Source organism: Zalophus californianus, chromosome 2 (genome assembly GCF_009762305.2).
Source record: "Zalophus californianus isolate mZalCal1 chromosome 2, mZalCal1.pri.v2, whole genome shotgun sequence".
Lineage (NCBI taxonomy): Eukaryota > Metazoa > Chordata > Mammalia > Carnivora > Otariidae > Zalophus > Zalophus californianus.
The window spans coordinates 63,752,587-63,765,037 of NC_045596.1; the positions used below are offsets into that span (position 1 = coordinate 63,752,587).

Consider the following 12,451-nt stretch of genomic DNA (forward strand, 5'->3'; position numbering starts at 1 on the left):
GAACCTAAATACTCCAGCCACTGAGGAATGATAATAAGGCAAAATATTTAGAGACAGTCATGGATTCACTGTTTTCAGAAAGGAGGGGAGAACCTCTTTAAATTTACAGACTCACTGCTAGCAAAGGCACCAGAAACCTGTTTCATCAGCTCCATACTCTTTCCACTTGAGTGTCTTAGTTGGAACTCGGTGCCACTGAGAATTCAGGCACCGCAAGGCCTGTGGAGATTGCCAGAAGTCCCTTGTAATTAGTATTGTGTCCACAGCAGTTTGGAGGCAAGCTCATAAACATTGTTGCATGGAAATAGATGTGGGAGTGAAGAGGTTGAAGAGAGAAGGAGCGATGAGCAGGGATGAGCTGATGCATCTAAAGAGAAGAGGTGGCTTTAAGAAATCCTGCTGGGCATTGTGAGAAGAAACTTCACTTCTGTTCCTGTTCAATCATTTATTTAGCTGGGATGTTGGGCAGGCCACTTCACTTTTCTGAGCTTTCTCTTTTCTCCTCTACAGGATGAAAATCTATATATCAACCCTGCTACTTTGTTTTGAGAATGAAGTGGGATAATGTATATTAGAGCTTCATGCAAGGATTATTATTATTATCAAATGTATTTTTCCTATGGAAGAAGTTAACTTGAAACCCTGAAGGGGCTGACTGGTACGTATAGTTGATGAGAAGAAAAACTGGGGGCAAAGGCAATACAGCAGGTGCAGAATAGCAGAAATTATGAATGGGTTCCAAAATAATTAGATTAAGAAAAGTAGTCCTGGGGTGCTTAGGTGGCTCAGTCAGTTAGGTGTCTGACTTTGCCTCAGGTCATGATCTTGGGGTCCTGGGATCCTTCCCCGAGTCGGGCTCCCTGCTCAGCGGGGGTTCTGCTTGTCACTCTCCTCCCCCCCACTACTCGTTCTCTCTCTCAAGTAAATAAATAAATAAAATCTTTAAAAAAATAAAAAAATAAAAGTAGTCCTAGAGTGACAAAAAGGCAAGAGAATAATAGTCTTTTGAAATAGTATCCTTTTGAAAGGATACAAGAAGAGAAAACAAATTTATCTCACATTTTTCCATTAAATCTTATAAGTTTTTCCATTGCTAATTATACAACCAGCCTTTTATTCCGTGATCCCTCTGGAGCATTGGATGCAACCAAATGCTCTCATCTATATTTTGAAGTAGGAAGTAGAGTGATTAAGTACGAGACATGAAACCGCTTGAGAAATTAGTCATAGATTTTAGAGAGAATTTAGGATGCCAAACTCCCACATAAATTGCTTTTGGTTTCCTGGTGTACAACTGGCTGCCAACATTTGTAAATGTTGTTCCTTTATAATCTCCATGCTGCAAGGTCCTGTCCCCCTTGAAAATAGTTGACTTAATTATTATTATTCTGGGAACGTATGCCAAAATCCAGCTGTTTAAAGTGAATTCTTTCTCAAACTCAGGGAGCTAATAAACCTTCTCGGTGATGGTCTATGGGAAAAATTCAGTTTTATTTTTCTAGTGTTTCTTTCAAGAAGACATTTTGTTTAACTAACATGTCAAATACAGTGTTATTGTTCAGTTGAACGACAGATCTTGAGTCTTCTCTGGTTCTAAAACTCTGTGACTGTTAGTCTAGCACAGATGGATTTTCTTGTTGTTGGAGTGGGCTCCTGGGAGTCAAAGAGGACAGACAGGGATGATGAGGTGTCATCATACTTAAATATTAAGTTGTAATTCACTAAAGGAAAATCATTTCCTCTAACCTAACAGCAAATGATTATTAAAACTTTTTTGTGCTAAAAGGGGAAAATTGGTGGATTCTCTTTTCCTTATTTTTAGTGATTATTTTTAATGGTAAATCAGCCCTTCACTCTTTTGTAAGCCACAGCAATAACATGTATGTACAGCAGCACCCCCTTTATTCCCATTCCTACTGTTCCAGGCTAGAATTTGTATGCAAAGTAGAATGTGTTAAAAGTGCCCAGTGATTTAGAGATACACGGTGATCCTTGCTAGCTGGTTGTGAGAATTAAGCTTTGTGAAATCTGAATTAGCATCCCTTTGTTATAAGTGATGAGAGTTCAAGAAACATTCGGTACATCTAAACAAAGTCTTATTTATTGCAAGGTGTTCCTGACACACATGTAGGTCAGATAACGTACTTACCCACAGTGGTAACTGCTATTAAGGAAGTAGAATTCGATTTGGAAACTTAGTGTAAAAACGGAGAACTAGGGGCGCCTGGGTGGCTCAGTCCGTTAAGCGTCTGCCTTCGGCTCAGGTCATGATCCTGGGTTCTGGGATCGAGTCCCGCATCGGGTTCCCTGCTCCGTGGGGAGTCTGCTTCTCCCTCTGCCTCTATCCCTCCCCCCACTCTTGCTCTCTCCCTCACTCTCTCTCTCTCTCTCGCTCACGCTCTCTCTCTCAAATAAAGAAATAAAATCTTTAAAAAAATAAAAGCAGAAAACTGGCTGACCTTTCAAGATTTCATCAGGAAGATTCACGAGCTCGGGTGTCATGGAGTTTCTCAGGGCCCTTCCCAAGATAATTCCCCTCATTCACCATTGAAAATGTATAAGCAGAACAGTCCAATATTGTGAACATAGGTTGTGTGTTTCAACTGAATAAATAATTCATCCACAGTCGTGTTGCCAGTTGAACACTGGTTTATGATTCACACTCTAATTAATCCAAAAAATGTGAAGCATATTTTAAAATTTTTCGCTTCCTGTTTTCAGCCTTTGTGCCTTTCTCTTTCTCTTTTTCTCTCTCCCCGTTATTAGTGCTTGGGTTTTCTCTCGGCTTCACTTTCCCAACACAGCACACATTGAACATGCAAAGCATACAACACAGAAGAAGAAAGATGACACCTGGGTCACCAGTCTCCTGGCTCACTTTGCTAATCTGCCTCAACTGCCATCAATAATTAGGGTGAAGGGATGACTACTACCAGGGCTGCTACTACCATTACCGTATTTCAATGCACTTGGAGAGCCACACGTAATTGTTTTCCACTTAATGAACTTATTACTCGACTTCTAATCTAAGAAGACAAGAAATTAACTTTCTAGAGTTTGGGGACTTTTTTTTGGTAACAGGATTATGTACTCTTAATGGTAAATCCTCTACATATCAAAGACTATTTATAACATATATGCAGAATTTTAAAATAATAAACCCCTACACACTCACCACTGAGCCTCAGAAGGAGGCTAGTGACAATATCTTTGAAGCCACTTTAATAACCCTCTCAAATATCTTCCACCACCAAAGGTAATCTCAGTCTTGACATTGTATATTAACTATTTCTCATTGATGCGTGTCTCTAAATGCTGTATCATTTTTAATTTTTCCTGTTTTAATAATTATATAAATTGAGTCATAGTGTGTATACTTTTATGATTTGCATGGTTTTGCTCAATAGGTTTTTGAGATCCATTCATGCTGGTGTAGTTTATGTAAGAATTTTATCAGGGTTTAGCCCATTTTATGACTATAATGAAGTAATTCATTAATTCATTTGCCACTTGTAGACAGGTGGGTTATTCTTGGCTTCGTTTTGTTTTTGTTTTTTGTTTTCTGTTTTTTGTTTTGCCATTAAAATTGTTGTTTTTCTATTGCCGCATAACAACTCCACAAACTTAGAGGCTTAAAACATCACAAATTAGTTATTTTATAGTTTTGTGGGTCAGGAGTCTGGGCACAGCATGGCTCAGCTGGTTTTCTCTACTGAGGATCTCCTAAGACCAAAATAAAGATGTTAGTTGGAGTCTCTTCGGAGGCTCAGGGTCTTCTTCCAAGCCGTTGGTGGAATTTAGTTTTTTTGTAGTGTTAGACTGAGGTCTCTACTTTCTTCTTGCATGCCAACTGCAGACTTTCTCAGTTTCAGGGGCCACTGACCTTTCCCTGGCATATGACCTATTCAGCAACATGGCAGTTTGCTTATTCAAAGCCAGCAAAAGAAATATGTTTAGCTTTGAATGTCTTCTTCTTTTCATGGTCCCCTGATTGGGTCAGGCCCACCAAGAGTGGTATTTCTTTTGATTAACTCCAAGTCAACTAATCATAGATCTTAATTCCACAAAATCTTTTCTGCCACAGAATCTAAAATAATCATGGAGGCGATATCTCATCAGGTTCACAAGTCCTGCTCACACTCAAGGTGAGGGCATTTTACAGGGTATATATACTAGAGGGTGGAAATCTTAGGGCCCATTTTAGAATTCTGCTTACCACATTAACATTTCTATAAATAAATATTTTTGGATATGTCTTTTTTTTTTTTTTTTTGCAATTTCAGGAATTCTTTTTATGTTTTCCAACTCAGTACTAAGTTTGGCTGAATTTTTTCAAATGTTTGTACCATTCATAGCCACCATTAAGATAAAAGAATTTCTCTTGTATACATCCTCACCATAACTAGAATTTGTATTTCAATTAATTTTTTATAATTTCTTTTATTTTAAAGATGTTGTTTATTTATTTATTTGACAGAGAAAGACAGTGAGAGAGGGAACACAAGCAGGGGGAGTGGGAGAGGGAGAAGCAGTCCTCCCGCTGAGCAGGGAGCCTGATGCGGGACTCGATCCTGGGATTCCAGGATCATGACCTGAGCCACCCAGGCGCCCCAATTTCTATAAATTCTTCATTGAAGTTTTATTCATTGTTTATTAGACTTATTCCTAGATTTTTTACTTTTTATTGGTATTGTAAGTTTTAAGTTTACTAAATATTTCTGAAAACTTTTGTATATTAATCTTACGTTCGGTAAACTCACTAAATTATCTTATTATTTTTAGTAATTTATTTGTAGGGTTTTTTCTTTTTTTTTTTCTTTTTGGATTTTCTATGTGGACAAATGCATCATTTAATTAATAATGACAACTTTTCCCCCTTTTCTACTCTTATATTTGATATTGCCTTTTTAAGTCTCATTAAGCTGGCTAGGTCCTTCAGTACAATATTGAGTAGAAGTAGTAATAAACATTATCTTTAACCACTTTCTGACTTCAGGGGTGAAGTTTTTAATGTTTAGCTATTGAATATAGAGCTTACTATATGTTCTGAGCAGATATCCTTTATCAGGTTCTTGTCCCTGCCTTCACAAATTGATGTGAAATTTCAAAGAAATTCTAATGAAACCTCACTAGGGACTTTGGGAAACTTTACAAGATGATTTTTAAATGTATATGAAAAAAATGTATATGAAAGAGCAAAGGGCTTATAATAACCAAGATACCACTGAAGAAAAAGAAAAATATGTGGGGACGTGATCTACCAGTTGTCAAAACTTGCTGTCAATGATAAAGATGGTTATTTCATAATGATAAAAGATTCAACAGGACAGAACAATTTGAAAGATTTTTGACTTAGTAAGAGAGCTTCAAAATACATGAAGTAAAAACTGATAGAAATGAAATAGACAAATCTTAAATTATTGCCAGAAATTTCAATATTTTGCTCTCAATAACTCAATAACAAGCAGACAGCAGATCAGTAAGTATACAGAACACTTAAACAATGCTATCAACTAATTTGACCTAATTGAATTTATAGAACAGCAGAAGCTACAGTGCACATGACAAAGTTACCAATATAGAACATATTCTGGGCCATAAAACAAGTCAATAAATTTAAAAGGATTTAAATCATACAATGTATGTGTTCTGACCATAATGGAATTAAATTAGAAATGAGTAACAGAAGATAATAGAAAATACCCAAGTATTTGGAGACTATGCAGTTTATTTTTAAATATCCTGAAGGGTCAAAGAAGAAATCACAAAGGCAATTAGATAGTATTTTGAACTGAATATGGTAAAACTTAAAAAAATAGACATGTCGGGCACCTGGGTGGCTCAGTTGGTTAGGCGACTGCCTTCGGCTCAGGTCATGATCCTGGAGTCCTGGGATCGAGTCCCACATCGGGCTCCCTGCTCAGCAGGGAATCTGCTTCTCCCTCTGACCCTCCCCCCCTCATGCTCTCTCTCTATCTCATTCTATCTCTCAAATAAATAAAATCTTTAAAAAAAATTAAAAAAAAATAGACATGTCAATGATATTTATCATGTTAACATTATTAAATTGGGTGGTGGGTTCATAGGTGTTTTCTTTGTTATTCTGCTTTATAGCTTTCTTATATATTATATATATACTTCAGTTCGTAACAAAAGTATACAATTAAAAGAAAATGGAAATCTATCTAAAATAAACACATGGAAAATACTCCCTTAAGAAAGACTATGTAGGCATAATTCAAAGTGGATTTGGGCTAGATATATTCTGATAGATTTCAGGCTTTAAATAAAATAGGACATTAAATCTTAGACTACAATACATGAAATCACTTGGTTAATTGTTGCTGTTTTTACTTCTAAGAACATTTGACCTTGAATAACACTTAAGAATATACCACATCCCATGCTTGTTGCAAGTTCAGGTTCTCTGTAGCCTTTGTCAGAGAATAGAAAATGAACATATGTGCTCCATGCAGTTGCTTGTATCATTAGGCATAAAAAAAAAAAAAATCCACAGCATCTGCAATTTCTTGTTTTAATTAGATCGTGAAGCAATGGCTACAGCTGAGCCATTTATTGCTTCGGTAAACCAGAGCCAATAGAGGGAAGATATTTGTCCTAACGTTACTTTTGAAAGGTGAATATAGTGGCAACAGCATAGATGGGACAACTCAGAATGAGCAACTTAGACTGACCTCTGGTGTAATGGAAACAACTGAACAGAGGCAGCATGTTCATCATCTAGGAGCAAGGGACTGGGGACAGGCGATAGAAATGTACTTGTGACATAAAAGCAGGAAAGATCCAGATTTTACTAGGGGTAGCAACCAAAGGATAAAAATCAGTAAAATGTCAACTTCTAGTTCAGTTTTTATCTTAATAAAATGAGTAAATACTTTCATTCTTAAATCGTTTTTTATTTTTTGAAGATTTTATTTATTTATTTGAGAGAGAGGGAGAAAGCACGAGTGTGCGCATGCACGTGCACACACGTGGGGGGGGAGGGGCAGAGGAAGAGAAAAAGAGATAATCCCAAGCAGACTCCTTGCTAAGCATGGAGCCTGATGTGGGTCTCAATCCCACTAGCCTGAGATCGTGACCTGAGCCAAAATCAAGAGTCGGAGGCTTAACCAACTGAGCCATCCAGGTGCTCCAGGTCATATTTTAATTTAATATGAAATTTTTTTTGGAATTGTGGGTGTGTGTGCAGAAAACTTTCCTGAGATATGCTCCTTAATACAATCACAAATTCAATCACTGTTAACTTATTTGATGTTTCTCTGAAATTAATAGTTACATGTTTTTTATTATTGATAATTTAAAATTAGTATTAGATAAAAAAATATATATAGTCTTCACATAACTATAATTTCCCCTGGTGACCATGTACCATGACAAAATGTTGGTTGCTGAAAGTTATTATGTGTATTTTCCTAGTTTTTGAAGATTAAAGTGTAAATAATCCTTCCTTCCTTCCCAATATTGACAAACTTGTTTTTTAGATTCTAAACTTGCTTCTTAAAAAAGATCACATCATAAAGATTGCACAGAATATTTTTACTATTGGCTATAAAATATATCTTTAAAAACTTCTAATATTGACTGTAGCTCAGAAAAATGACATTTTCATAATATTAAAATGGGACCAGAAAAGCATGTCAGATTTATAAAACTATTTGTTCCTGCAATACTAGGAGTAGAAGGCTTTAGAAGAGGGTTGGCTTGAAGCACTTCATTATTTTGAATGCCCGATTAATGTTCATGGTTTTTCCTTGCTCTCTTTTATGTGGGGGTTGGTCTGAAACGCAGTATATTATGCAATGGTTTTGTCATGTATCAGTGATGATATTAACAGTCTAATGCTAAACAGGTTCTGAGGAAATGAAGAGGGAAAAAAATGACTTACTATATTTACTCTGAAACAAGATTCAATCTGCCAGCGTATTTAATGCTATATTTTTCATTATCTTACAAGCATATGTTGAAACCGCTACAGATGATGAAGTTAGCTGCTGGGCAGAGTTATCATCAATGCTTTCCATCTTTATTTTAATAAGAAGAGCGAGCAAATTGTTTGTGACCTTTGTCAAGGGCTTCCTGGAAGACAAGAAACCTAACCACAAAATCACTAGCCTGGAGCCCTACTGAATATTCAAAACCACCTTTCCTAGAATAAAATGTCTTATAACACAGCGATTGTTTCTGATAGAGCCTTATCTTGAACAAAAGGTCCAGAAGCTAAGGGTAAAATATTTTTTTTTTCTTTAAAAATATTATACTTCTGGAATTTGTTAGTGGTCATGTTGGGTCTGTAGGGAAAACATATTTCCTTAAGCGCAATACATCCTTAAAAATAATAATGCCTGCTACCACTTAGGACACTGGAATCTAAGGTAATCTTGACACATTTGTAAAACCAGGCCTCCTGGGTTATGTGAAATCACCATATCTAAATAGCAATAGTAGTGTCTCTTGAGTGCTTACCACTGTTGCTGTGCTAAGCTCTTTACTTGGTTATCTCATATAATCCTGACTCTAGAGATAAATCCTGTGATTATCTCTGCTTTATAAATTGGTAAACTGGACAGAGAAAGCCCAAGTAACTTGCCTAAGGTTACCCAATCAGTGTTGGAGCTCTCATGATGAGCCATGGACCGAGGGCATCTGATTCTGGGCGCCTAGTTGCTGTTCTAAATTGAAGTGATCTGAACTTCACAAATTGCTATCTTTTGGAATGATCTCAGTTATTATATAAATGATGTACCTGTTTTTTTTCTGTCAATCAAAAGGATAAGAGAATGTGAGAAGTGTTTGGTTTCTGTGGCACACTCTCAATTATCCTACTAAGTTATCAGAACAATGGATAGTCTGTGTTTCCCTGTAGGAAGATTGCATTTCCATTCTAGAGTTACCCTAACCTATCTCTATTTCAAAAATATTTTAAACACATTTTTGGTCTTATCTGGAGAGCAATATATTTAAATGACATTCACTTTATTGTTATGGGCTGTTTCCCCACAAAATTTATATGTTAACACCCTAATGTGATGGTATTTGGAGGTGGGGCCTTGGGGAGCTAATTAAGTTTAGATGAGGTCTTGAGGGTGGATTCCTCAGGATGGGATTAGTGTTCTTCTAAGAAGAGACCAGAGGCCCTCCCTCTCTGAGGACACAGAGAGAAGAAGGAAGCTGCCTGGAAACCAGGAAAATGACTCTCGTGAGATGCTGAACTTGCCAGGATCTTGATCTTGGACTTCTCAGACCCCAGAACTGTGAGAGATAAGTGTTTCTTATTTGAGCCATTCATTTCATGGTATTCTGTTACAGCATCCCAAACTGAATAAGACAGATGTCATTAAGAAAGCCTAAGCTAATATAAGCAGATGCTCACAAGATAAAGTTCCTCATTCCTAAGTGGAAAATGGCCAACACTCCTTGACCTGTAACCCCAGGTATAAAATGGTTCAATCTACAAGGGCACCTGGGTGGCTCACTCGGTTAAGCGTCTGCCTTCAGCTCCGGTTCATGATCCTGGGGTCCTGAGATAGAGCCCTCATCAGGCTCCCTGCTCAGTGGAGAACCTGCTTCTCCCTCTGCCTGCTGCTCCCCCTGCTTGTGCTCTCTCTCTCTGTCAAATAAAATCTTTAAAATAAATAAATAAATTAATTAATTAAACAAACATACAAATAAAATGGTTCAATCTACAATAAAAGAGAAAATAAATATTACCCCTACCCTGTGCCTATCGGTTATGGGAAGATTACTGAAAACAGTACATGTAAACTTCTGATCTTTTGTTGTTCATTTCCTAAATTTTATTTTCCTACAGTTTTCTCATAACAGTAGTATATTTTTCTAAAACTCTCCTGTAGTTACTTATGTATGTAAAAATAGAATTGGTTTGAGAAAAATCACTTTCCTATTTTAAAGCCCTACTTTATTCACACGTGATTTTAAAATCTTGACTAGAAACAAATATTTAACAGTGACAATGCATTGAAATCATCTTTTCTTGGACAAACGCTACGTAAAGTGTGGTTAGGCAACTGGTGACAGTATCTAAACAGTCTAGTCCATCATGAACTAGGGAGCTGGCCTCTGCATGGAAATCGTCACATTGCTTCCTTTATTGAGAATGTCTTGTAGTGAAAAAAAAATGTAGCTGAGTTAAAAACTGTGCTTCTGATAAAGTTGATTTATATTCTCTGACTGGCACTTTGAGTAAGACTGCATTGGACCACTTTCAAGCTAGACTTCACAATTGAAAACTCTTTTCCTTACTGGATTGTCTTTGCTAAAAGCATGTATCTCTTGCCTTTTATTAAGGTCATTTAGTCTCTATATTTCTCAAAATCTCGATAAGAACATGAAGCATACCTTATCAGTAGTTCTCAGTGTCCTCATTGTTTTCATTAAGTATTAGCTAATAGTTCTAATATTTCTGAATTAGTAAAAACATTATCAATTGTTGAAGTTTTAGGATGAAGAACTCTGGACCAGAAGTCCTTATACAAGGCTTGGTTTCTTCTTTCACTGAATAGACATATATTGTTCACTCAATTTCCTCATAAATTGATTTCTTACAAACAAACAAAAAAAAAACAAAGAAAATCGTTTTTGATTTAAGAAATAAATCATATTAATTTTCTTTTTAAAATATTCACATAAACTACCATTTTAAATTCAATAAACACTTCCATATCATCATTTTGTAGAAATCCCACTCTCATTATTAGAGATATTTCAATAGCTATATTATGAACCAATGTCTTGAGTTTGCCCAAATTAAATGACTAAAGCCCCTGACACTGAATTTCAATCATATAATTTTATGTGCATGCATCTGTTAGTTGAAGAATTGAATATACACTGTCAAAAATTTTTAAACTGAAAGCTGTTTTGTAACATATTTTAAATGGAAAAATGGAATACAGTGTTATTCTCTTAGCTTGTTTCATTCTTGTTTGTTTTTTTTTTTTAGCTTCAGCAAAGAATTCCTGTCACAACATTAAAGAAATATGGACAGTCTTCAGTGATGAAATTGATAATGAACAAAAATGAAAATAAAACCATGGTTAATCAAAAAAGACACAGGAAGAAGAACAAATTAGGGTTTAGAAGTGAGGAAAATCTATTAAGTAGTCACTTATATAAGAGTTATATAGTTGGCACTATGTTGTGGAGTCCAACTTGACAGTCCTTCAGGCAATGACATACAAATGACTAACCTCCCCCAGGCCCCAACCCCGAGCCCAGCACATGTCCTCTCTATGGGATTAGCCCTGAATGAATGGCCTTACCTAATTTAAACATGATACTTCCTTTCAGCTCTTAAATTTCTCTCATCAATTTGTACTGATTAATTTTTGGGTTTGATCTGGCCTAGTGTTTTAGGGACTACACATGGATCTTTCTCAGTGACTTCACTCCTAGAAACACATTCACAGAAATACAGGAAAAATAGCTATCTTGATGCGAACTGGCTTTCAGGGTGGAATGTCCGCCAGATTTGTCTTAGGCTAGCAGTCAGGACTCTTGAACTGGTGTGGTAAAGTCTTACCACTGTTTTATCAGTTAATGCTGATTGACTTAATACTGTAGTGACTGCTACAAGAAGCTAAAGGAAAACACACGTCTTGAGAATAATAGTATTGATATCCTTTAGACTTGCGTAAAGAAATTTTAAAAGAAGAAATATTACCTAAAAGTAGCTCTACTTATGTCTTCTTATGCGCTCATAGACTTGGCTAACTCTGTCTTTTGCTATTGGGGTAGTAGTCTGTTTACACTAAAATGGAAACCATTATTAAAGGAGTAAATGTGATAATTGGCTTTCTCTGCTTGACTTATCTCACTTAGCATAATCTCCTCCAGTTCCATCCACATTGATGCAAAAGTTGGGTATTCATCCTTTCTGATGGCTGAATAATATTCCATAGTATATATGGACCACATCTTCTTTATCCATTCTTCTGTTGAAGGGCATCTTGGCTCTTTCCACAGTTTAGCTATTGGGGACACTGCTGCTATGAACATTGGGGTGCATGTGGCCCTTCTTTTTACTACATCTGTATCTTTGGGGTAAATGTCCAGTAATGCAATTGCTGGGTCATAGGGTAGAGCTCTATTTTTAACGTCTTGAGGAAACTCCACACTGTTTTCCAGAGTGGTTGTACCAACTTGCATTCCCACAAACAGTGTAAGAGGGTTCCCCTTTCTCCACAACCTCTCCAACATTTGTTGTTTCCTGCCTTGTCAATTTTTGCCATTCTAACTGGTGTAAGGTAGTATCTCAATGTGGTTTTGATTTGAATTTCCCTGATGGCTAATGATGATGAACATTTTTTCATGTGTTTGTTAGCCATTTGTATGTCTTCTTTGGAGAAGTGTCTGTTCATGTCTTCTGCCCATTTTTTGACTTGATTATTTGTTTTTTGGGTGTTGAGTTTGA

The 12,451-nt window shown here is 36.4% G+C and overlaps 1 long non-coding RNA gene across 1 annotated transcript in view; it reads left to right on the forward strand.

Annotated features, from left to right (window-relative positions):
• The window catches only part of LOC113925807, a 172,330-nt gene extending 160,409 nt beyond the window's left edge, over nt 1-11,921 (forward strand). The window contains exons 3-4 of the long non-coding RNA XR_003521063.1: nt 511-658; nt 10,982-11,921. This is a non-coding gene — a long non-coding RNA (uncharacterized LOC113925807). The remainder of the gene's footprint in view (nt 1-510; nt 659-10,981) is intronic.
• Nucleotides 11,922-12,451: the final 530 nt, after the last annotated feature.